At 41.2% G+C, this 27,479-nt stretch overlaps 1 protein-coding gene and 1 pseudogene across 1 annotated transcript in view; one reads left to right on the forward strand and one right to left on the reverse strand.

Moving 5' to 3' along the window:
- The window catches only part of LOC113930390 (EZH inhibitory protein), a 96,209-nt gene that overhangs the window by 55,080 nt on the left and 13,650 nt on the right, over window positions 1-27,479 (forward strand). The window lies entirely within an intron of this gene.
- On the reverse strand, window positions 1,373-16,041 carry LOC113930389 (annotated as a pseudogene).

Genomic DNA, 27,479 nt, shown 5'->3' on the forward strand with positions numbered 1-27,479 from the left:
TGTAGACTGTGTGTGCCTGGTGACTTTGGCTGGATAGCTGGAGCTGTGGCTGGTGTGGGCTGGGATCCGGGGGCAGTCTGTGCTGGGGCTGTCCTGGTGGGATTGCTCGAGCTGAAATGGGCATGGGCTAGGTGGCCCTGGGGCAGGACAGTTGCAGCTGAAGTGGGAGCAGGTGGTGGTCTGCCGGTGCTCAGCACAGTGGATGCCCTCACTGCATGGCGGGAACTGAGGTGGGGCATGAGCTGGTGTGTCCTGGTGGTGTCACTAGAGCCAAAGCAGACATGAGCCAGGAGGTCCCACAGTGCTCTGTGCCAGGAGTGCCCTAGCAAGTCATCTGGGGCTGAAGTGGTGTGGGCCTGGCGAGTTCTGGGTTGCTTTGCCCCTATGTCAGCCGGAGTTGTAGTGAGTGTTGAGCAGGGGTGTTCCACTGTGCAGTGTGCTGGGGCTGCCTTGATGGGACTTCTTGGGCTTGTGTGGGCTTGGGCTTGGGCTAGGGCCTGGGGCTCACTGAGGTGGTAGGCCAGCTATGGTGCCTGGCCCCTGCTCCCATCCAGGCTATCAAGGTGGTGGGGCAATGTAAACCATGGCACTTGCCAGGCCCTGCGACCCAGAGAGAGTTCTAGTAGCTCCCCTGCCATTTGGTGGAGTTCTGAGGCAGGATCCTTTATATTCTAGTTGTTCTTTTAAGCCACAGCTTTTTTCCTGTGCCCCAGGGCAGATGAATCTGCTCACGGTCCCTTGGTACTGTCTCTCCCCACTGTAGTTTGCAGCATCGGGGGTGGGATTCCCTTACTGTGTCTCCAACTCAATGTTCTCTATGTGGTCTCTCTATCTTTTGTTGTGCAGAAGTTGTTCAGTCAGCTCTCTGTTCTTCTTTGGGAGGAATTGCTGTATAAGTAGGTATGGATTTGCTATGTCCATGCAGGAGGTTAAGTTCAGGCTCTTCCTACATTGCCTTCTTGGGGCAGAACCCTTTGGAATTTTCTACATAAGAGAATCATGTCATCTGCAAACAATGACAGTTTTATTTCTTCCTTCCCAATCTGTATACCTTTTATTATTTCTTTTTATTGAGAATTCCTGGGATGGTGGTTATCACCCCCAACCTGGAAGGAGGAACCAATACTATACAAAATCACTCAGAAATCGTACTGTCCCAACACCCCTGGCCAACACCGAGAAGAGGAAAGCCATTCCCTTGAAAATTGGCCAGTCTGTGTTCATCCAGGAAGGGCTGGGAGAACAGACACAGAGGGGACTATGACATGATACCAGGGGCAGGATGGGGGTCTGTTGGACCCCACACTGGCTCCTCAAAAGCCAAGGGAGAAGCAGATTCACTTTTTCTCTGGGGGAGGGGAGTTCTTCATCACTAGGCCCATTTCTTACCCTTGCTAAGGCTGTCAGTTTTCAAAGTGAAAATTTCATCCTGTACATTGAGCACAAGATTTTCAGCAGTGAGACAGACACAATTCTGTGATGTGGCAGTCGTCTTGGAGATGTTCGGGCTGCCTGGATCTTGCCCAGTTTGATGTAGCCAGGGTTCTTGCTCAGGGCTTCTCCAAGCATCCTGGTGGCCTTGGCCTCACCTTCAGCCTACACAGTCTTCTGCTGCTGTTCCTGCTTTGCTTCTTCCACCTGAAACTGGGCTCCCTGGGCCTCCTGCTGAGCTACTTGTTTGCCTCCCATAGCAGCTGTGTACTCCCTTGGCTAGAGCTCAGCTCTGTCATGACTGCATCATCCAGGATAAGGCTGAATTCCTTGGCCCTCACTGTCAGCTCCCATGAGATCAACAAGGATATCTGGGCCCGCTGGGTAATCAGCTGCAAGGTGTTGAACTTGGCCACACCTCCCTTGAGCACCTCCTTGACAGTTGATGGCAGTCCTCACTCCTCCTAGTCTAGCCCTGGGCACTGGTACATGCTGGGACGCTGCATGGCATTGGGTTGAGACAGCACTCACAGATGCTTACCATCTGCAGGTCTTTGGTGCCTGTGGGAGAGGAAATTTTTTAGGGTCTGGCCGGAATGTCCTAGGTGATGGGGTACTGGAAATCAGGGGATCCTAAGGTGAAGGCCCTCATCCGATTAGAGAAATTGGCTCTGTGCCCACCTTCTATGGTGAAACAGACTCATGGATGCCGTAGGCCATGGCGCCGGCCCCGAGCAGCAACTTCAGCACCTTGCCCGTGTCCCTCTATGTCTCTCAAGCTCTGGGCCACGTCTGATCCTGAGGCCAGTGACCCCAAAGGTGAGAAGGGGGTGCCGGCCTGCCTCTACCCCACTCCAGTTTAGAGATTGCACCCTTCACATGTGGATCCAGGGCCCAAGGTCCTCATAGGAGAAAGGACACCAGAGGTGCCCCAATCTGTATACCTTTTCTTGTCTTGTGTTGTCTTCTTACATTAGCTAGGACGTTGCTGTTGAGGAGGATTGGTGAGAAGGGACATCCTGTCCTTGTTCCTGACGTTAGTAGAAAAGCATCTAGTTAATCACTAAGAAGTGTGATGTTATATGTACTTTTTTTTTAAAGATTTTATTTGTTTTTATTTGACAGAGGTAGAGAGAGAGAGCACAAGCAGGGGGAGCGGCAGGCAGAGGGAGAGGGAGAAGCAGGCTCCCTGCTCAGGAAGGAGCCCGACGTGAGGCTCCCTCCCAGGACCCTGGGATCATGACCTGAGCCGAAGGCAGCCGCTTAACCGACTGAGCCACCCAGGCGCCCCTATATGTACATTTTTATAGATGCTCTTTATTAAGCTGAGGAATTTCCCCAATATTCCTACTTTGCTGAGAGCTTTTATCTTGAATGGCTTTTGCATTTTTGTCAAATGTTTTTTATGCATTGAACGATATGACCGTATGATCATATACTGATGGGATGGATTACCTTAATTGATTTTTGCATGTTGAATCAGATTTATATACCTGGAATAAATCCCACTTGGCTGTGGTACATAATTCTTTTCATACATCATTGGATTTGGTAAAAATCTGTCAGATACTTTTGCATCTATGTCACGAGATATATCGGTCTGTAATTTTCCATTCTTGTAGTGTCTTTATCTAATTTGATCTTAGGGTAATGCTGGCCTCATAGAAGGAGTTAGGAAGTGTTCCCTCTGTTCCATCTATTGAGTTTTTTTAAATTAAGATTTATTTATCTGAGAGAGAGAGAGAGAGAGAGAGAGAGAGAGAGAGAGAGCATGTGTGCACGCGAGAGCCGGGGGTGGGAGTGGTAAGGGGCAGAGGGAGAAGGAGAGAGAGAATTTTAAGCCGACTCCCCGCTGAGCACAGTGCCCGATGTGGGGCTCGGTGTCAGGACCCATGAAATCATGAACCTGAGCCGGAACCGAGAGTCAGATGCTTAACCCACTGAGCCACCTATAGGCACCCCATCTATTGAATTTTTAATGTGCAGAATCATTCCTTTCATTTTTCAAGATTGCTGAATATTTTATTTTGAAATCATGCTGTCAGATTTCTGCTTTTTTAAAAATTTTATTTTATTGTGTCATGTAAATCACCATACATTACATCATTAGTTTTCAATGTAGTGTTCCATGATGCATTGTTTGCATATAACACCCAGTGCTCCATTCAGTACGTGCCCCCTTTAATACCCATCATCAGGCTAACCCAACCCCCCCACCCCCCTCTAGAACCCTCAGTTTGTTTCTCAGAGTCCATAGTCTCTCATGGTTCGTCTCCCCCTCCGATTTCCCGCCTTCATTTTTCCCTTCCTGCTATTTTTTTTTAACATATAATGTATTATTTGTTTCAGAGGTACAGGTCTGCGATTCAACAGTCTCACACAATCCACAGCGCTCACCGTAGCACATACCCTCCCCAATGTCTATCACCCAGCCACCCCATCCCTCCCACCCCCCACCACTCCAGCAACACTCTGTTTCCTGAGATTAAGAATTCCTCATATCAGTGAGATCACATGATACATGTCTTTCTCTGATTGACTTATTTCGCTCAGCATAATACCCTCCAGTTCCATCCACATCGTTGCAATTGGCAAGATCTCATTCCTTTTGATGGCTGCGTAATATTCCATTGTATATAGATACACCACATCTTCTTTTATCCATTCATCTGTCGATGGCCATCTTGGCTCTTTCCATAGTTTGGCTATTGTGGACATTGCTGCTGGAAACATCGGGGTGCACATACCCCTTCGGATCCCTACATTTGTATCTTTGGGGTAAATACCCAGTAGTGCAATTGCTGGGTCGTATGGCAGCTCTATTTTCAACTTTTTGAGGAACCTCCGTACTGTTTTCCAGAGTGGCTGCACCATGTCATGTGTCTGCTTTAATTTTTTTATTATTTGTAATATAGCCACATATCCACACACGACAACATAAATGTGGTTATATATACATGCTCCCCTTTTTTAGGGCAGTCTACTACTTTCCTTACTTTGGGCTTGAATTTCCACCTCCTTCGTTTCTCAAAAGAAGCCCCTCATTAACTCATTTTAACAATCTAATGTGTATCCTTCTATATTTTTCTGCATTCTTATAATCCATTACAATAGAAATACACATGTATGCGTATGTAAACAAATACACGTTTTTTTGTCGCTGCTACCAAAATAGTAGCATATTCATCATGCTTTTCTGTATCTTGTATGTTATATGTAACGATAACCTTGTGTAAATGTCTCCGAGTCAACCTGTATTGTTCTAATTCATTGTTTTAAATGGTTGTATAATATTTGTGGTGTGGGTATATTATAGTTTATTTACCCTTCTTGTTTTGATGAGCCTTTCATTTTGTTTCCAGTATTACTATAAACATCCTCAGACATATGACTTTATATACTTGTGCTTATATTTCTATGGAATAGATATCCAGGAGTTGGGTTACTGAGTACAAGGGGTGTGTGTGTGTGTGTGTGTGTGTGTGTGTGTGTGTGTGTGTGTGTGTGTGTAGTTTTAATACACGTTTTTACGAGTTTGGGCTCTTAAGTTCCAAAAGTCTTAAGACTTGAGATTTTCCCCCCAATGTATATGAATAACATTTTCCCTGCATCCTTACCAATAAATAGAATTATAACGCTTAATGTTTAACAATCTCATGTATGCAAACTAAAAATCTCACTATTTCTCTAATTTGCATTTATCTCACTCTCATAGAATTTTAGCTCCCTCTGCCCGTATTTATTAATTTATTGGCAATTTAGATTGGCTACTCTGGGAATTCCTGATTCTTATCCTTTTCCCATTTTCTTTAAGTTAGGTTGTCTTTCTTCTAGTCAGTTTGTCAGACTGCTTTCTATATAGTTTGGATATTAAAGCCTCATCATCTTTATTAAAATATATTTCCTGATTTGTAGTTTGTTTGTGTATCAATGATATGTTTTGTCATTCAAAAAATTTTAATTTGTATATGTTAGTCTTTAATTTTTTTGAACCTTCAGAGTTTCCAGTGTAGGTGATTTTCTCTGACTCCTCTATGGTACATCTAGCTTCCTAGCTTTTCTTGCAACATTCATATTGTTTTTCCTATAGTTAACTCTAATTCATCTGGATTCTGTGATGTACTGTAGTGTACGTGCTATAAGATAGCAGTTCAATGTTATTAACAGTCAATTATATGTAAATTTAATTACCACCTTCATTTTAAATTAAATTATATATACACATACGTAATTATATTGGCATTATAGCATATTGGTATCCACTAAGGCAGGTTCCCCTCACTATTCCTTTTCATAATAACCTTGCCTACTCTTGGTCATTTATTTTTCCAAATAAACTTTAGATTATTTTATGCAATTCCAAAATAAGAAATCCTGTGCATTCTAGTTAATATTGAATTAATTATATTCTAGTTTTATGATATCAATGAAATCTTCTCATCCAAGAACGTAGTTGGTCTTTCTAATTGCTCAGATTTTGTTTTCTGCCTTTCCAAGAGATTTTATGGTTTTCTTCATATAATTCTGCTTTACTTGTCAAGTTTATTTCTGATATTTTGTGTTGTTTCACTCTAGTAAATGGAATGTTTTCCCAGTTCCTGCTTCCTTCCTCCTTAACTTCTGGTATTTAAGCTCTACTCGGAGCATCTTGTTTTAAATATTGTCAAAGGTTCCCACAAGTGGATTGATTTCGGAGATGGTGAAAAAGGTTAAATCACTCGATGATATGGTCCAGTTCTTACCTGGGGAAACTAGGTAAGTTTATCCAACTATCTAAACATCCTCTGCTGTATGTCTTTCCTTTGTGTCTCCAGTTCCATTTGTAATCTTCTGCACCCTGCTCTTTGCCCCCAGGAGTTGACTTTGCCCTCTGGCTTCTGGATGAGCCTGTCCAGTGGGAAGCCCTGTCAGGTCAAAGGGTAGGAGAGTGATGTTGTGACATTTATGCCACTGAGCTCCCTCTCTGTAGGCTCATCATTGGCTGGCTACATCCCTCAGATGAAGGTGTCAGCTTCTGGATGGTGTCCCTCTATACTTAGGTCTCTTGAGCTTGGGATATATGTTAAAGTTCTTTCCCCTCACTCCTTCGGGCCTGGAGTTGCAAAATCACCCTGCAGTTACTAGCCTGGGGAGGCTGATTATCCTTTTTGTTTTTCTTATACCCCTGCCCGCACCTCATTAGCTCCTTTATTAAACTCTCCTGAAGTTACCCAATTTGAGTGTTATCTGTTTCCTGCTGTGACCCTGACTGATACATACTTGTAACTCCGTGTATTAGTTCCTCCTTCCTCCTAGGGCAGTCTAACTCTGGAGACTCAGAGTAACTTAGATGCACTAGATGGATAAAAGCTTTTGGGTGAACTTCAATACGTAGTTTGAGATGTCTAAGAGGAAACATACTAAGCAAGATCTGAGATGTTTGTCTAAATCTTCTTTCTAAACCAAGACTGTAAGGCTGTTAAGCTTACCTAGGAAAATTCTGTTGTCTAGACCGTACAGGACACTGCCCAGGCTCCATCATTTCTTTCACCTATGGTATTAACTCCCTTCTCTCTAGCAGACCGGAATGCACTCCCAAGGCTGAGTAGGATTCAGTTTTGCTTCTTTATTCTTGCTGCACTGCAGAAACACAAATAGTCTTGCTTTATTGTCTTCTCTCCCTCTTTTTAAAATTCTCGCAGGTTTCAAATCTTTTACATAGTTTCCCAAGTATTATAGCTATAGTAGGAAATTCTATACAAATTGAAATACAAATTGGTGTGCGTGTTGTGCAAAAAAGTAACAGTTCTCAAACTTTGATATCTATTCCAAGATTTGTTATTACTAGCCATGTGAGTGTGACGTTCTGTTTTTAGTCTCTGATTCCTGATTTATGAAACGGAATCCTCCTTCTTGGCTCACTGTGAAATATATGATAGTAAATGGGGAATTTTAAAACAGCATATCGTGTGTGTGTGTGTGTGTGTGTGTGTGTGTGTGTGTGTCTGTGTGTGTGTGTCTGTGTGCCCGCACACGCACACACGCCCAGTGTGGTGGCAGGGGCGGAATCCTGTTTTTCAGTTTGCTCATCCTGTCCTTTAATATGATGGCAAATGGGCATTTGTTTGAATTTGGTAATCCTTTCTCCAGGATTTCAGACTGGCAATTGATTTATTCTCAATATAGAAAACAGTTGATACTTTTTAATTTTATTTTTATCATTTCAGTTGACAAACCCCAATGGACATAATAGAATCTTCTTTTTAACCAAAAAGTACCTGGGGCGCCTGGGTGGCTCAGTAGGTTAAGCGTCTGCCTTCAGCTCAGGTCATGATCTCAGGGTCCTGGGATCGAGCCCCGCATCAGGCTCCCTCCTCGGCGGTGAGTCTGCTTCTCCCTCTCCCTCTGTGATCCCTCTTGCTCTCACTCTCTCTCAGATAAATAAATAAAAATCTTAAAAGAAAAATAACCAAAAAGTACCTGAAGAGGCTAAACCCAAGTGGATTTTGTTGGCCGGAATTCCATGGGCCCTTCTTCAGGACCCTGCCTTTGAAGAAGTGAGTCGGTTCAGAGATATCCCAGGGAAACTCAGCGTGGGAAAGACTGGCACCCATTCCTTCCAGAGATTACAGTTTCAGAATAATGGCCGATGGACTGAGCCCCACAAGGGAAATGAACTATGAATTGTTTGAATGTGGCAGGAGCTCTGATGTGAGGGCAAACTCGGTGTCATCAGAGGAAAATCCTTATTTGTGATAAAGCCCCATTTTATGACTCATACAATCCTAGTTTTGAGCCCAATGCAGAGTGTATAAGACACATGAAAGGTCTGCATACAGAGAAACCCTCTGAATGCAATGAACGTGGTAAACTTTCAGCAGTAGTTCACATCTTATTCGACATCAGAGCTCTCATATGGGGAGAGACCTTATAGTGTAATGAATATGAGAAAGCCTTCAGTCAGAGGTCATCTCTTAATGGGAAATTCATAGTGAGGAAAGCCTTATAAGTGTAATATATGTGGAATAGCATTTATTTGGAGCTCACATCTTATTCAGCATCAGGAAAGTCATAGTAGAGAAATACCATATGAGTGTAATGAATATGGAAAAGCTTTTGGCCAGAGTTCATACCTTATCGAACAAAACAGAATTTATAGTGGTGAAAAACCCTATTTGTGTAGCCCAAGTGGAAAAAGAAAACTAAGGTGGAGATCTGCTCTTAATGACCATTAGAATATCCATAATGGGGAAAAGTCCTATGAACGCAACCACATGTGATGAAGCCTTTGTGCGGCTATCTCACCTTGTTCACCTTCGTCGAATTCACAGTGAAGAGAACTCCTATGAATGCAGTGAGTGTGAAAAGGCCTTCAGTTGGAAATCTCATCTTGTTTGACATCAGAAAAGCCACAATGGAAAAAATTCTGTGACTGGGACAGGGAATAGGTTCCAGTCAGAACCCAGGTTCTGTGGGTTAAGCAGTTTTTGGTCTCTAGAAACGTGTTGCTGTGGGCGGAATTAGAAAAATACAGTACTTAAACTAACACTGATCATAAAGAAGAAAAGACTATAATCATTACTTAGTGTTCAAGTGTAGACAAATGGAGATAAAACTTGAGTCTGATTTACAGGTTTATTAGGTTTCAGATAACCCGAAGCTGAGCCAGGCCCACAATAGACTGTAAAATTCTAATATGCTGATTTATAGATTTGTTAACAATTCCAATGCCATTCTGATTATCCCTTAATTTGGAGGCAGCGTGGCCTCCATCACATATCTTTCACTTACCACCACTGAAACCATGGGTATATCTGCTGACTCTCTGAGCATCAGTTTCCTTATCTGTCAAACAGGAATAACAACACCTATCAACCTTGGGAAGGTTAGCGAAGATTCTGTATATGAAAAATTTCTGGTATAATGTGTGGCACATACTACAGGTGCCGTAAATTATTACTAATTATCTAGCTTCTCTGATTTGTGCTTGCCGTTCCAGTTCCATTAGAACCAGCACAGCCTGTTTTCTTTATCTTTATTGTGGGAGTGCTTACCTTATAGACCTCTTGTACAGTTGAGAGAGCCTGGGCTTATGCAGTCAGACATACCTGCTGCTTTCTAGCTCCGTGACCTTGGCAAGATACTTAATCTCTCTGAGCTTTACAGTTCTTAACTGTAAAAATGGTGATGGTAATGACTGCCTTGCAGAATCGGAGGGATGATTAGAATTACTACTTAGGGAGTACTTGGCACACAGTAGGCATGTCATAAATCATACCCATCATCATTCTCTACTACAGGTCTTTCTCCTTTAGAATAAATTCTTTACAGCTGTGAAACTGATTCTAGCTCTCACTTAAACTGGTGACTTTCTTATATCTCATTCTCACTCAAGAAAAGAGAACGTATCCTACAAGTAGGCTTTATAGCAAGCTTGTGAAGACTGGGATTCAGGGCTCTGCAATCTGGATTCCACCTTCCTGTATAGAGTATCTCCTATGTGCCAGGCCATTGACATAGATTATCTGCAGCTCTCACAACTCCGCCTCTTGGGCAAATTGAGGACTATTATCTCCGTTTGACCAATAAGAATACTGAGGCTCCAAGAGGTTAAATAACTTTCTCAGGCACTTGAAGCCAGCGTTTGAACCCAACTTTGACTGTCACCAAGGGCTATGGTAATTATACCATACTACACTGGTAGCCATTTATTTTATTGAATGCCTGCTGTGCCCCCAGCACTGTGCTAATAAGACACACATGAATCATATTGGATTTTTAGAAATGAGATAATTGAGGCTCACAGAGGGCCATTTCCCCATAGTTACAGTCGGTATTGTAATAATAAGTGCTATCATTTATTGAGGGCTTATTGCATGCCAGGCACTGTGGTAGATTCTTTACATAAATTATTGTATTTGCTTCCCAGAAGTAAGTTTGTGTAAATTTGTTTGCACTTTAAAAAGGGGACAACTGAGGTTCAGAGAGGGTGAAGTAACTGCCCTAAGATGACACAGTGACTAAGCAACAGAACTGGGATTTGGAGCCACTATTTTCTGTATTTTTTTCTTTCAAGATTTTATTTAGAGTCAAGTTAGTTAACACAGAGTGTAGTATTACTTTCAGGGGTAGAATTTAGTGATCCATCACCTGCATATAACACCCAGTGCTCATTACAACAAGGGCCCATCACCCATTTATTCCGCCCCCCCCACCTACCTCCCTTCCGGCAACCCTCAGTTTGTTCCCTGTAGTTGAGTCTCTTATGCTTTGCCTCCCTCTCTGTTTTTATCTTATTTTCCCTTCCCTTCCCCTGTGTTCATCTGTTTTGTTTCTTAAGTTCCACATATGAGTCAAGTCATATGGTATTTGTCTTTCTCTGACTGATGTATTTTGCTTAGCATAATACCCTCTAGTTCCATCCACGTTGTTGCAAATGGCAAGATTTCATCCTTTTTGATGGCTGAATAATATTCCAGTGTGAGAGTGTGTGTGTGTGTGTGTGTGTGTGTGTGTGTCTGTGTGTGTCTGTGTGTCTGTGTCTGTGTGTGTCTGTGTCTGTGTGCACGCACACGCCCAGTGTGGTGGCAGGGGCAGAATCCTGTTTTTCAGTTTGCTCATCCTGTCCTTTAATATGATGGCAAATGGGCATTTGTTTGAATTTGGTAATCCTTTCTCCAGGATTTCAGACTGGCAATTGATTTATTCTCAATATAGAAAACAGTTGATACTTTTTAATTTTATTTTTATCATTTCAGTTGACAAACCCCAATGGACATAATAGAATCTTCTTTTTAACCAAAAAGTACCTGGGGCGCATCACATCTTCTTCATCCATTCTTCAGTTGATGGACATCCCTGGGCTCTTTCCATATTTTGGCTATTGTTTATAGCAGCACTATCACATTGGGGTGCCTGTGCCCCTACAATCACTATTTTTGTACCTTTGGATAAAATACCTAGTAGTGAAATTACTGGGTCATAGGGTAGTTCTATTTTTATCTTTTTGAGGAACCTCCATACTGTTTTCCAGAGTGACTGAACCAGTTTGCATTCCCACCAACAGTACAAGAGGGTTTCCCTTTCTCCACATCCTCGCCGACATCTGTCGTTTCCTGAGTTGTTACTTTTAGACATTCTGACAGGTGTGAGGTGGTATCTCATTGAGGTTTTGATTTGTATGACGAGTGATTTTGAGCATTTTTTTCATGTGTCTGTTAGCCTTTTTTTTTTTTTCTCTTCTTTGGAGAAATGTCTGTTCATATCTTCTGCCCATTTCTTAAATGGATTTTTTTTTTTTTACTTTTTGTGTATTGAGTTTGATAAGATCTTTATAGATCTTGGATAGCAGCCCTTTATCCAGTATGTCATTGGCTAATATCTTCTCCCATTCAGTAGGCCACCTTTTAGTTTTGTTGATTATTTCCTTCGCTGTGCAGAAGCTTTTAATCCTGATGAAACCCCAAGAGTTCATTTTTGTTTTTGTTTCCCCTGCCTCCAGAGACATGTCTAGCAAGAAGTTACTGTGGCCACGGTCAAAGAGGTTGCTGCCTGTGTTCTCCTCAAGGGTTTTGATGGCTTCCTGTCTCACACTGAGGTCTTTCATCCATTTTGAGTTTATTATTGTGTATGGGTGTAAGAAAGTGGTACAGTTTCTTTCTTCAGCATGTCGCTGTCCAGTTTTCCCAACACCATTTGTTGAAGAGACTGTCTTATTTTTCCATTGGATATTCCTTCCTGCTTTGTGGCAGATTAGTTGACCATAGAGTTGAGGGTCCATTTCTGGGTTCTCTGTTCTGTTCCGTTGATCTGTGTGTCTGTTTCCATGCCAGTACCATACTGTCTTGATGATTACAGCTTTGTAATACAGCTTGAAATCTGGACTTGTGATGCCTCCAGCTTTGGCTTTCTTTTTCAACATTCCTTTGGCTATTCGGGGTCTTTTCTGGCTCCATACAATTTTTATTTATTTATTTATCTTTCTTTAAAGATTTTTATTTATTTATTGAGAGAGAGAGAATGGTAGAGAGAGAGCATGAGGGGGAGGAAGGTCAGAGGGAGAAGCAGACTCCCTGCTGAGCAGGGAGCCCGATGCGGGACTCGATCCAGGGACCCCAGGATCATGACCTGAGCCGAAGGCAGTCGCTTAACCAACTGAGCCACCCAGGCACCCTCCATACAATTTTTAGAATTGATTGTTCTGGCTCTGAAAACTGTTGGTGTTATTCTATTAGGGATTGCATTGAATGTGTAGATTGCTTTGGGTAGTATAGACTTTTACTTTTTAACAATATCTGTTCTTATGATCCATGAGCATGGCATGTTTTTCCATTTCTTTGTGTCTTTTTCAATTTCTTTCATAAGTGTTCTATAGTTCTCAGAGTACAGATTTTTTACCTCGTTGGTTAGGTTTAAACCTAGGTATCTTATGGTTTTTGGTGCAATTGTAAATGGGATCGATTCCTTGATTTCTCTTTGTGCTTCATTGTTGGTGTATAGAAATGCAACTGACTTCTGTGTATTGATTTCATATCCTGTGACTTTGCTGAATTCCTGTATCAGTTCTAGCATGTGTTTGGAGGCTTTTTTCTTTCTTCTTCTTCTTTTTTTTTTCTTGAGGAGACTCTTAACTTAAATTCAACTAGCCAACACATAGTACATCATTAGTTTCAGATGTAGTGTTCAAGAATTCATCAGTAGCATATGACACCCAGTGCTCATCACATCACGTGCCTACATTAGAGTTTCATGTGGTCTGCGAAGACTTACAGTTTGACTTCTTCCTTGCCAATTTGGATGCCTTTCATTTCTTTTTGTTGTCTGATTGCTGAGGCTAGGACTTTCAGTACTATGTTGGACAACAGTGGTGAGAGGTGACATCCCTGTCATGTTCCTGACCTTAGGGGAAATGGTCTCAGTTTGTCCCCATTGAGGATGGTATTAGCTGTGGGTCTTTTTGTATACGGTCTTTACAATATTGAGGTATGTTCTTTCTTTCTTCCTTTCTTTTTTAAGTTTTATTTATTTGTCAGAGAGAGAGCCAGCACAAGCAGGGAAAGCGGCAGGCAGAGGGAGAAACCTGCTCTCTGCTGAGCAGGGAGCCCGATGCGGGACTCGATCCCAGGACCCTGGGATCACGACCTGAGCCGAAGGCAGACGCTTAACTGACTGAGCCACCCAGGCGTCCCGAGGTATGTTCTTTCTATCCGTACTTTGTTGAGGGTTTTTATCAAGAAAGGATGCTGTACTTTGTCAAATGCTTTTCCTGCATCTGTCATGTGGTTCTTATCCTTTCTTTTATTAATGTGGGGTATCAAGTTGACTGATTTGCGGATATTGAAACCACCCCTGCAGCCCAGGATTAGTAGCCACTATTTTCTTTCTTTCTTTTTTTTTTTTAATTTTATTAGGTTATGTTAGTCACCATACAATACATCATTAGTTTTTTATGTGGTGATCCACGATCCATTGTTTTCATATAACACCCAGTGCTCCATGCGGTACGTGCCCTCCTTAATACCCGTCACCGGGCTAACCAGTCCCCCCTCCCCCGACAAAACCCTGTTTGTTTCTCAGAGTCCATAGTCTCTCACGGTTCATCTCTCCCTCCGATTGCCCCCCCCTTCATTTTTCCCTTCCTTCTCCTAAGGTCCTCCACGCTATTCCTTATGTTCCACAAATAAGTGAAACCATGTGATAATTGACTTTCTCTGCTGGAGTTATTTCACTTAGCATAATCTCCTCCAGTCCCATCCATGTTGATGTAAAACTGGGACATTCATCCTTTCTGATGGCTGAGTAATATCCCATTGTCTATATGGGCCACATCTTCTTTATCCATTCGTCTGTTGAAGGGCATCTCGGCTCTTTCCAGATTTTGGCTATTGCGGACATTGCTGCTATGAACATTGGGGTGCATATGGCCCTTCTTTGCACTACATCTTTGTCCTTGGGGTCAATACCCAGGAGTGCAATTGCTGGGTCATAGGGTAGCTCTATTTTTTATTTTTTTGAGGCACCTCCACACTGTTTTCCAAAGTGGCTCTACCAACTTGCATTCCCACCAACAGTGTAAGAGGGTTCGCCTTTCTCCACAACCTCTCCAACATGTGTTGTTTCTTGCCCTGTCCATTTTTGCCATTCTAACTGGTGTAAGGTGGTATCTCAGTGTGGTTTTGATTTGAATTTTCCTGATGGCTAATGATGATAAATATTTTTTCATGTGTCTGGTAGCCATTTGTATGTCTTCTTCGGAGAAGTGTCTTTTCATATCTTCTGCCCATTTTTTGACTTGATTATTTGTTTTTTGGGTGTTGAGATGGAGAAGTTCTTTTTAGATCTTGGATACCAGCCCTTTATCTGTAGTGTCATTTGCAAATTATCTTCTCCCATTCTGTGGGTTGCCTCTTTGTTTTGTTGACTGTTTCCTTTGCTGTGCAGAAGCTTTTTATCTTGAAGTCCCAAAAGTTCATTTTTGCTTTTGTTTCACTAGCTTTTGGAGATGTATCTTGAAAGAAGTTGCTGTGGCCGATATCAAAGAGGTTACTGCGTATGTTCTTCTCTAGGATTTTGATGGATTCCTGTCTCACATTGAGGTCTTTCATCCATTTTGAGTTTATCTTTGTGTATGGGGTTGGAGAGTGGTCCAGTTTCATTCTTCTGCATGTGGCTGTCCAATTTTCCCAGCACCATTTATTGAAGAGACTGTCTTTTTTCCATTGCATGTTTTTTCCTGCTTTGCCGAAGATTATTTGACCATAGAGTTGAGGGTCCATATCTGGGCTCTCTATTCTGTTCCATTGGTCTATCTGTCTGTTTTTGTGCCAGTACCCTGCTGTCTTGGTGATCACTGCTTTGTAATATAGCTTGAAATCGGGCAACGTGAAGCCCCCAGCTTTGTTTTTCTTTTTCAGTATTTCCTTGGCAATTCGGGGTCTTTTATGATTCCCTACAAATTTTAGGATTGTTTGTTCCAGCACTTTGAAAAATGTCATTGGAATTTTGATCGGGATGGCATTGAAGGTATAGATTACTCTGGGTGGCATAGACATTTTAACAATGTTTATTCTTCCGATCCATGAGCATGGAATATTTTTCCATCTTTGTGTGTCTTCTTCAATTTCTTTCATGACTGTTCTGTAGTTCCTAGAGTATAGATCCTTACCTCTTTGGTTAGGTTTATTCTGATGTATCTTATTTTTGGTGCTATTGTAAATGGAATCGTTTCTCTAATTTCTCTTTCTACAGTTGCGTTGTTAGTGTATAAGAAAGCCACTGATTTCTGTGCATTGATTTTGTATCCTGCCCCATTACTGAATTGCTGTATGAGTTCTAGTAATTTGGGGGTAGAGTCTTTTGGGTTTTCCACATAAAGTATCATGTCATCTGTGAAAAGAGAGAGTTCGACTTCTTCTTTGCCAATTTGAATACCTTTTATTTCTTTGTAGCCACTGTTTTCTGAATTGGTGTCAGTGCTATTATCTTATACCAAAGTATCCCTCAACCTTATTTCCCATGGCTTCCCACCAAATTGCCCCTCTTGTGAATACAAGAGTTGTGGCGAACTAGAAGATAGCAGAGGCAAAGGTTGAAGGAAAGACTGAGCACATTACCTGGAATGATGGCCTCCATCGCGTACCTTTCACTTTCCACCTCTAAAACTGTGGATACGTCTGCTGACCTCTCTGAACATCAGTTTCCTGATCTGTCAAACAGGAATAACAACACCTTGTCAACATCGGGAAGATTAGATAAGGTCCTGTACCTGAAAAATTGCTTCTATAACGCATGGCAACATAGTAGATGTTCAAGTAGAACAAAATATGATATCCCAAATTCTCTCATTCCACAACCACAAAATTCACATTACGGGAACATCTAAAAATGGAAGAAATGAATATTAAATCATTTTTTATCATCACAGAACTGGACAAAAGCACTCCTTTGCTCTATAATAGTCCATGACTCCCCTTGCTGTCAGGATGGCCCAGACTTCTTAGCATGAATATAAAGTCCTCTAGGATATACTCCCTTCCTACGATTTCAGCCTTATCTGTCTTCAACCCCTACCCTTCCCAGTCATTGCGCCCTATGATCCATGAATCCTACGGAATATCCCAGTTGTCTGAAAGCGTCATACTTTCTCTCATTTCTGGGCACTTTAAAAAAATGTTCTTCCCTATACTTGAAATGATTTTCACTGTACTAGTTTCTGTTTATCTTTCCATACAGGTCAGAAGCCATCTGCTCAAGAAGACTTCTGTAAGCCTCCTGATGAGCTGGCTGGGTTAAATGTTCCATCTCTGTGCTTTCCTAGTACTCAAAGTGTTGTATTGCCATCCTAATGCTCTCAATGTTCTCTTGGAATAATCTGTTTACTCAGCTATCTCTTCCATCTGTCTGAGCTCCTTGAGGGGACCAGATTTTGAAATCCACAGTGCCTGGAACACAGTAGTGCTGAATAAATGCTTATCCAGCATTTATTGCCAATGCAAGTAAGACTGTTTGATGAAGTGCAAGTTTTAGACAAAAGCTTTGCTTGTCATAAGGACACTTACCATGAGATCTAGCCTCTTAACAAATTTTAACTGTACGTTATTGGTGACTTTAGGTGCAATGTTGTATGGAAGATCTCTACAGTTTATTCACTTTACTTAACTGAAACTTTACGCCCGTGGATTAATAACTGCCTAATAATTAATAACTGCCTAGTTTCCCCTCCCCCTGAGTCCTTCCCTGTTAATTACCATTCCAATTTGATTTTATGAATTTAACTATCTTAGCTACCTCTTAGAAGCGGGATCACGCAGTACTTGTCTTTTTTTGGTCTGGCTTATTTCACTTAGCATACTATCCTCAGGGTTCATGCATATTGTCACATGTTGCAGAAGTTGCTTCATTTTTAAGGCTGAAAAGTAATCCACTGTACGTATACACCACGTGGCCTACCTTCATGGCCTACCTTTATTCTTTTGCATGTGGACTTCCAGGTTTTCCAACACCATTTGTTGAGGAGACTGTCCTTTTCCCATCGAATGACCTTGGCACCCTTGCTCAAAATCAACTGACCCCACGCACAAAGGTTTACTTCTGACTATTCTATTCCATTGGTCTGTGTGTCTGTCTTTATGCCAGAGCCACCCTCTTTTGATTACTGTACCTTTGCAGTAAGTTTGGATATTAGGAAGTGTGAATCCTCCACCTTTGTTCATTCTTTCCCAAACTGTTGGGGGTCCCTTGAGAGTCCATATGAACTGTAAGATGGATTTTTCTATATCTGCAAAAAAATGTCATTGGTATTCTGACAGGTACTGCATTAAATCTATAGAATGCTTTGGGTACTATTGACATCTTAACAGCATCAAGTCTTCCAATAAATGAACATTGTGTGTCTTTCCATTAATTGATGTCCTTTTAAAATTCCTTTCAGCATTTTCTTGTAGTTTTCTTTTTTTAAGATTTTATTTTTATTTATTTGAGAGAGAGTGAGCGAGCGAGCGAGAGAGCGAGAGAGAGCACGGGCTGGTTGGGGGGGTGGCGGCGGGAGAGAGGCAGAGGAGAAGCAAACTGCCCGCTGAGCAAGGAGCCTGACGGGTGGCTCGACACCAGGACCCCAGGACCCCGGGTCCATGACCTGAGCCGAAGGCAGACGCTTATCCGACTGAGCCACCCAGGCAGGCGCCCCCCAGTTTTTTGTAGTTTTCAGCGTATAAAACTTTCACCTCGTGGGTTCAGTTTATTGGTAAGTATTTTATTCTTTCGATGCTATTGTTGTTGTCAAGTTTAGAGTTTTTGTAAATTCCAGTACTAATCCTTTTTAAGATGTGTGGTTTGAAAATATTTTCTCCAAGGATGTAGGTAGTCATTTCATCTTTTAGCACGTTCTTTCATTTCCAAAGTTGCTTAGGTTAACACTGTTTCCCTCACAACCTTCAGTGAAGTTTTTTTTTTTTTTCCATGCATTTGAAATACGGTCAGAACTTTTTGTCACTTTCTGCATTCCGTTCTGATATTCCTGAATTCTTTAATGATGTTCTAAAATTTTGGATACATTAAATTTCATCCTGTGTGCTCTAAGTCTCTATGGATTGTGACAACTGCATAGTGTTATGTAAACACCAATCAAACATCACACAGTCTTTGTCTGCTCAGGTTCCTATAACAAAATACCATATACTCGGTGGCTCAAACAACAGATATTTATTTCTCACAGTTCTGGAGGCTTAGAAGGCAAAGATCAGGATACCAGAACACCAGAGTGTTCTGCATGAGTACAGTCTTTCTGGCTTGAAGATGGCCTCCTTCTAGTTGTGTCCTCACTTGACAGAGTGAGAGAGAGCTTTGGGCATTTCCTTTTCTTACAAAGACAGTACTACTCTCATCATCATGGCCATACTCACATCCAAACCTAGTTAATGGCCACGTCCAAATACCATCACATTGGAGGTTAGAATTCACATATGACTTCTGAAGGCTGGGGTCACACAGGTTCAGTCCATAACACACCTCTATAGTACTTTCAAAGCTCCTTTACCTGTTCAAGTTCCCCTCCCACAACTCTTGCCAAGCACTGACCACTTCACTATCTCTAGTTTTGCCTGTTCCACAATTCCTTGTAATTGGATCACACAGAGAATACACACACACACACACACACACACACACACACACACACGTAGCCATTTGAGACTGGCTACTTTCAGTTATCAATAGGAATTTAGGATTCATCCATGTCTGTCAGTGGCTTGAAAGATCATTCCTTTCTTTTGCCAAATAGTATTCCATCGTGTGGATGCACCAAGATCATATTTTTTTGATGTAGTGTTCAATGATTCATTATTTGTGTATAACACCCAGTGCTCATTACAACACGTACCCTCCTTAATACCCTTCACCGGACTACCCCAGCACCAAGATCATTTATTCATCCATCTGTTGATGCACATCTTGGTTGCTCCCTGTTTCGCAATTATGAATAAAGGTGCTATAGACATTGGTGTGTAGGATTGTGTGCGGACTGACAATGTTGGGCTTTGCTGCCACCCTGTGATCCTGGAAAACAATGAAGGTTAAGAGATCTCCCCAGTCTGTGTTCTAGGAAAGTGCTTACTGCAAGGAGTCTTCCTTTGCCATATGACTCAGGTGAGATTCACAGGCGCCCCCTTGTTTGCTGTGACAAAACCAGACACGGTCCCTCCGAACTCCCATTCCTCAGCTCATAAATGATCAGCTGAGCTACTTGTGTTTACTGAACACCTGGAGCAAAATACTTGTTAATCAGACTCTGCTTAAGGTTCTGTCCTTTCCCTGGGTTCCTGAACTTTGACCCCCCAGCAGTCGGAGCCAGCGCACAGCCCTTCTGAGAGTAGGCTGGCTTCAGGGTGAAGCATTCCTTGATTCGCTGCCTGTTCACACCACCCTTTCATTCCATTCCTCCACCCTGGGTTCTCTGTGTCCTCTCTATAAAGGAAAGAGCCTTTCGGCCTAACTCTTGGGATGCTTGCTGATCTTATGGTCAGAGTATTCTCTCTGTTATAAGAGTGCCTCTCCCCATCTCTTTTCCTTACCACCATCCCTTGAAGAGTGTTCTCCTTATTAATTCTGGATTAGTTCTGGAGGCTGATTTTTATTTGACAGGAGATAAGTTTTTAAATCAGTTGGGCAAATACTTAAGGGTTTGATTATTGGCTCCTGTTACTGTAAGACTCTCTTTGACTTTGGTAAGAACCTATCAAACTGTCTTCTTAAGTTGCTGTGCGATTTAGAGCTCCAACCGTAAATGAACGACTGCTCCTCTTGTTCTGCATGCTCACCAGCAGTTGGTTTTGTCAGTTTTCCGGGTATTAGCCGTCTGAGTAATGTGTAGTGTTCTCTCATTATTACCGTAATTTGCATTCCCCACATCCCAAATGATCTTGATCATCTTTTCATATGCTCACTTGCCATTTGGATATTTTAATTGGTGAGGTGTCTGTTCAGATCTTTTGCCCATTTGTCATTGAGTTATTTGTTTATTAGTTGAGTTATATCAGTTCTTTTTTAAAAGATTTTATTTTATTTTATTCTGTTATGTTAGTCACCATACAATCCATCATTAGTTTTTGATGTAGCGATCCACGATTCATTGTTTGTGCATAACACCCAGTGCCCCATGCGGTACGTGCCCTCCTTATTACCCATCACTGGGCTAACCCAACCCCCACCCCCCTCCCCTCTAGAACCCTCAGTTTGTTTCTCAGAGTCCATAGTCTCTCATGGTTCATCTCTCCCTCCGATTTCCCCGCCTTCATTTTCCCCTTCCTTCTCCTAATGTCCTCCATGCTATTCCTTATGTTCCACAAAGAAGTGAAACCATGTGATAATTGACTTTCTCTGCTTGACTTATTTCACTTAGCATAATCTCCTCCAGTCCCATCCATGTTGATGCACAAGTTGGGTATTCATCCTTTCTGATGGCTGAGTAATATTCCATTGTCTATATGGACCACATCTTCTTTATCCGTTCATCTGTTGAAGGGCATCTCAGCTCTTTCCACAGTTTGGCTATTGTGGACATTGCTGCTCTGAACATTGGGTGCATATGGTCCTTCTTTTCACTACATCTGTGTCTTTGGGGTCAATACCCAGGAGTGCAATTGCTGGGTCATAGGGTAGCTCTATTTTTAAATTTTTGAGACACCTCCACACTGTTTTCCAAAGTGGCTGTACCAACTTGCATTCCCACCAACAGTGTAAGAGGGATCCCCTTTCTCCACAGCCTCTCTAACATTTGTTGTTTCTTGCCTTGTCAATTTTTGCCATTCTAACTGGTGGAAGGTGGTATCTTAGTGGGGTTTCGATTTGAATTTCTCTGATGGCTAATGACGATGAACATTTTTTCATGTGTCTGGTAGCCATTTGTATGTCTTCTTTGGAGAAGTGTCTGTTCGTGTCTTCTGCCCATTTTTTTGACTGGATTATTTGTTTTTTGGGTGTCGAGTTTGAGAAGTTCTTTATAGATCTTGGAAATCAGCCCTTTGTCTGTAGTGTCATTTGCAAATATCTTCTCCCATTCTGGGGGTTGCCTCTTTGTTTTGTTGACTGTTTCCTTTGCTGTGCAGAAGGTTTTTATCTTGATGAAGTCCCAAAAGTTCATTTTTTGCTTTTGTTTCGCTAGACTTTGGAGATGTTGGATACAATTCCCTTTATCAGATATGAGTTGTAGCAAATATTTTTCTTCCAGTCTCTATTTGCCTTTCATTTCTTAACAGCCTCTCTTGCAGAGTGCAAGTTTTTTATTTTTAATAAAGTCCAACTCAGCTTTCTTTTTTTTCTTTTTCATGGATGCTACTTCTGGTGTTCTGTATAAAAGCTCAGCAGCAAACACAAAGTCATGTTGATTTTCTCCTACGTTTCCTCCCAGATGCTTTATATTTTGAACTTTAAATATAGACCCTTGGTCCATTTTGAGTTAATTTGTGTAAAAGTGTCAGGTCTGGGGCTCGGTTAAACTTTCTTGTCCTAGGACTCCAATTTTTTCCAGCACCATTTATTGAAAAGACTATTCTTTCTCCATCAAATGGTGCTTGTATCTTTGTCACGTTCAACTGAGTCGTATTTGTGCAGGTCTGTTACAGGTTTGCTGTTCTGATGCACTGAACTCTGTGTCTGTTCTTTGCCAATACCACACTGTCTTAATTATTACAGCTTTATAATAAGTCTTGAAATCAGATAATATGAGCCCTGGACCTTTGTTCTCCTTTTTCAGAGTTGTGAATTCTTTTTCAGAGTTTTTCAGAATTATCTATTCTAGAGCCTTTGGTTTCCAATATAAGTTTTAGATCAGTATGTCAGTATCGTCACAGAGCTTGCTGCAATTTTGATGGGTATTCTGTTGTTTCTATAGATAAGTCTGGGAAGAATTGAAATTTTAACAAGTGCGAGTTTTCCAGTCCATGTATATGAAATATCTCTCTTTTTAGCTAGATTTTCTTTGATTTCTACATCATTGTTTGTGGTTTTCCACAAACAGATCCTGTATATATTTGTTATATTTATACCTAAGTACTTCATATATAGGGTTGCTATTGTAAAAGGTAGTTTGGGGGTGGGGGATGTTAGTTGGATACTAACCCTTTATCCAATTAAAAACTGTGCAGTAGACATGAACCCACATTTCTTCAAAGAAGACATACAGATGACCAACTGACACATGAAAAGATGCACAACATCACTCATCATCAGGGAAATGCAAATCAAAACCAAAATGAGCTATCACCTGTCAGAATGGCTAAAGCCCAAAACATAAACAACAAGTGTTGGTGAGGATGTAGAGGAAAAAGAACCCTCGTGCACTGTTGGTGGGCATGCAAACTGGGGCAGCCACTGAGGAAGGACAGTATGGAGGGTCCTCAAAAAATTAAAAATAGAACTATCATATGATCCGGTAATTGCACTACTGGGTATTTACCCAAAGAATACAAAAACACTAGGTCGAAGGGATATATGTACCCCTATGTTTATTGCAGCAGTATTTACCATAGCTAAATTATGGAAGCAGCCCAAATGTTCACTGATAGATGAATGGATAAAGATGTGTGTGTGTGTGTGTGTGTGTGTGTGTGTGTGTCTGTGTGTCTGTGCATGTGTATGTGTGTTTTATATAGAACACCAGAAGTAGAATCCCTGTATACACACACACGCGCGCGTGCACACACACACACAAATATGTATACACACACAATGCAATATTATTGAGCCCAAATGTTCAATAGACGAATGGATAAAGATGTGGTACACACACACACGCACACACACACACGAATATTATTCAGCCATATAAAAGAATGAAATCTTGCCATTTGCGACGACATGGATGGATCTAGAGAGTATAAGGCTAAGCAAAATAAGACAGAGAGAGACAAATACCATATGATTTCACTCATATGTGGAATCTAAGAAACAAAAGTGAACGGAAAACAAAAGAGACAAACCAAGAAACAGACTCTTAACTATAGAGAATAAGCAGATGGTTACCAGAAGAAGGGAGGTCAGGTGAAATAGGTGAAAGGGATTAAGAGTACACTTATTTTGATGAGCACTGAGTAATATATGGAATTGTTGAATCACTATCTTGTACACCTGAAACTAATATAACACTGTTTTTTGACTACACTGGAACTAGAAACACAAACAAACAAACAAACAAACAGTAACTGTGAGAGAAGACTCAGAAATGGACATGGTTGAAGACCTGATGCGAGTTAATCACTTTTTTAAAAAAGGTAATTTTAAAAAATATATCAAATTCTGATTGTTCAGTGTTCATATATAGATAGGTAAGCAATTGCCATGTGTATATTGTACCTTCTATTGTGGAGGCTGTACTAAACTCCCTTATTAATGCAGCAGTGTTTTGTAGATGCTTTGGTGTTCTCTACATAAATAACCGTGTCCTCTGCAAATAAAAATTGTTGTATTTCAACATTTCCAATCTGTACACCTTTTAATTCCTCTTTCCTTTCTTATGTAACAAGCTGGGATTCCATTACATGTTGAATAGGAGTGATGACAGCGGACATGTCTGGGGGGTGGGGAGCGTCTGACTGTCTTCCTTCAGCATGACGTTACCTGTAGGTTTTTCATAGATCTTTTTCATCAGTTTGGGAATGTTCCCCTCTATTCCTGGTTTACTGAGAGTTTTTAACATGAAGCCTGTTGAATTATCAATTGCTGTCTGCATCGCTAGATATGACCGTATGATTTTTGTTCTTTAGCCTGTTGATGAGGTGAACTATATCCGTTGATTTTCAAATGTTGAACTGGTCTTGTGTGCCTGAAAGATATCCCGTTTGGTCATGATATACAGTTCTTTTTATGCATTGTTGGATTCAATTTGCTGATATGTTGTTGAGGAATTTTATGACAGTGTTCATGAGAGATCATGGTGTGTAGTTTTCCTTTCTTGCAATGTCTTTGTCTGTCTTGCTATTAGGGGAAATGCAGACCTCAGAGAATGAGTTAGGAAGTGTTCCCCGGCTTCTGTTTTCTGGAAGAGATGGTGGCAAATTGGAATCATTTTTTTCTTTCTTTAAATGTTTGTTTGGAATTCACCAAGGAAAGAGTCTGGGCCCAGGGCATAAATATATAACTGTTCAGGTTATCTATTTTTCTGCGTGAGATTTGGTGGTTAATGTCTTTCAAGGAATCTGGCCATCTCCTCTAATGGATCAAATTTGCAGGCATAGGATTGCCGACGGCATTTCTTTATTATCCCTTTAGTGCCCACGGGATCAGTAGTGATGTCCATTCTTTCCACTCAGATATTGGTAAGTTGTGTCTTCTCTTTTTTTTCTTGGCCAGAAAGAGGTTTGCCTCTTTTATTGGCCTTTGCAAAGAACCAGCTTTTGGTGTCACTGATCTTTGCTACATTTTTCCTGCTTTCGATTTCATGGTTTTCTGCTCTGATTTTTATGATGGATTTCCTTCTGTTTACTTTAGGCTTAAATAGGTCTCTTTTCCTACTTTCTTAAGGTTATTGATTTTAGATCGTTCTTCTTCTCCAGTATGTGAATGTATGCTCTAAATTTCATCTCCCTCTGAAGTATTGCTGTTTCACAATAATTTTAATAAGTTTTATTTCATTTTAATTTAGTTCAAAATGTCCTTAAGTGTTTCTGGAGCCTCCTTCTTTCGTCCATGTGTCGATTAGAAATGTTTTGTTTCATTTCCAAACATAGGCAGCTTATCCATCTACTTTTCTTTTTTTCTTTTTTTAAAGATTTTATTTGTTTATCTGACAGAGAGCTAGAGAGAGAGAGCACAAGTAGGCAGAGCGGCAGGCAGAGGGAGAGGGAGAAGCAGGCTTCCGACTGAGCAGGGAGCCCGATGCGGGACTCGATCCAGGACCCTGGGATCATGACCTGAGCCGAAGGCAGATGCTTAACCGACTGAGCCACCCAGGCGCCCCTCCATCTACTTTTCTGTTGTTGATTTCTAGCTTGATTCCACCGTGGTGTGAGAACCTACTTTGTATGAGTCCTATTCCTTTATATGTGTAAAGGTGTGTTTTCTGTCCCCACATATTGTCTATCTTTGTCAGTGTTCCCCGTGAGCTTGAGAGGCTATGGATTCCGCTCTTGTTGAGTGGTGGAGTGTTCTATACAAGTCAAGTAGATTGAGTTGATGGATACTGCTGTTCAGGTTATCTGTATCTTTTCGGTATCTGCTTGTCTGCCCGCTTGATTTACCAATTAGTGACAGAGGGGTGTTGAAATCTCTCACTACCATCAGGGATTTATGTATCTCTCCTTGACCTTTTATCAGGTTTTGCCTCATATATTTTGACACCGTTTAACATTGTTAGTAGGGGCTTATACAATTAGGATTGTTAATGTCCTCTTGGAGAATCGACTCCTTAATCATTATGTGATGCCCCTCTTTATACTTGGCAATTCTCTTGTTCCGATGTCTGCTTTATCTGAAATTAATGGAGCTCCTGCACCTTGCTTAGGCTCGGTGTTAGCATGGTAAACTTTTCCCTGTCCCTTTACTTTTAAGCTATCTGCGCCTTTGTGTTGAGCGTGAGGTTCTTGTAGGCAACTTATACTTGGTACACTTGGGTCTTCCTTGTGTCCACTCAGAAAATCTCTCTTTAGCGGGTGTACCTAGGCCATTCTCATTTAAAGTCATTATTGATATAATTGGATTGATATTTGCACCTGTTTTCCCCTCTTTTGGCTTATTGCTTATACTGCTTCTCAAACTGTTTCCAGTGGTTGCCCTAGAGTTTACAATATACACTTTTACTAAGCTGAGTCCACCTTCAAAAAACACTGTATGGGTTCACGTGTAGTGCTGCAGGTGCCTCATCACAGAGTATTCCTAATTCCTCCCTCCCGTTGCTTGGGATACTTCTGTCTTCCCTTTCATCTATCTGTGTGCTGTGATGACTCAGTACATTGTGCTATCCTGTTTTAGAGAAGAGTCATCTTTCAGATGACACAGGAATAAGAAACATGAAAGATTTTTTTTTTTTTTTTACCTCCATTTTACTTCACGAGTCTCTTCCTTTCGTTAGGTAGACCCATGTTTCCAACCCATATTATTTTCCTTCTGCCTGAAGGACGTCTCTTAACATTTCCTGCGAGGCAGATTTCCTGGAGATGAATTTGCTCAACTTTTCTTTGAGAGAATTTTTACTTTTTGTTCATATTTTACTGGAAATAGATTTCTAGGTAGATGGTTTTCCTTTTCAGTCAGCACCTTAAATATTTCATTTCACTCTACTCCTTCTTTGCATGGGTCGTGATGAGAATCAGTTGTCACATTCCTCAATAGGTAAGATGATTTTCTCTTCTAGTTTGTTCTTTCAACATTTTCTCGTTGTTTTTAATTTTATACAGTTCGAATATAACAACTCTAGGGGTGTGTGTGTGTGTGTGTGTGTGTGTGTGTGTGTGTGTGTGTGTACTTAGTGTATATGCTGCTTGGTATTCACTGAGATTCCTGAATCTATGATTTGGTGTCTGTCACTTATTTTGGCAGTTCTTGGCCCTTATGGCTTCCAATTTTCCTTCTTCTCTGTTATCTCTACTTCTTTCCTTTTTTGGAATTTGGATTAATACGTGAAACGTTTTCCAATTTCACATGACAGGAAGTCCAGTTATGGTTTTTTTTTTTTTTTTCTTTTTCTGTTACTATTTCTTAGCATTTCTGTTTGGAAAGTTTTATTGACCTATGACTTATCTTCAAGCTCACCAATTCTTTCCTCCATTGTGCTGAGTCTACTGACAAACCCTCCTTTCTGTTACTGTGTTTTAGTTTTCTAGTATTTCCTTTTAATTCTCGCTCAGAATTTCCATCTCTCTGCTTACATTACCCATCAGCTTTTGCATGTTGCCTATTCTTCCATTAGAGCCCTTAACAAATTAATCATAGTTATGTTAAATCCCCTATTTGACAATTCCAAAATGGGTGTCATATCAGAGGCTGGCTCTGATGCTTGCTTTGTCTCTTCATTCTCTTAATTTTCGTCCCGCTTTGTAATTTTTTTGTTGAAAGCCAGACATGTTTGGGTAATAGGACCTGAG

The sequence above is a fragment of the Zalophus californianus genome, chromosome X (assembly GCF_009762305.2).
Source record: "Zalophus californianus isolate mZalCal1 chromosome X, mZalCal1.pri.v2, whole genome shotgun sequence".
NCBI classification, from domain to species: domain Eukaryota; kingdom Metazoa; phylum Chordata; class Mammalia; order Carnivora; family Otariidae; genus Zalophus; species Zalophus californianus.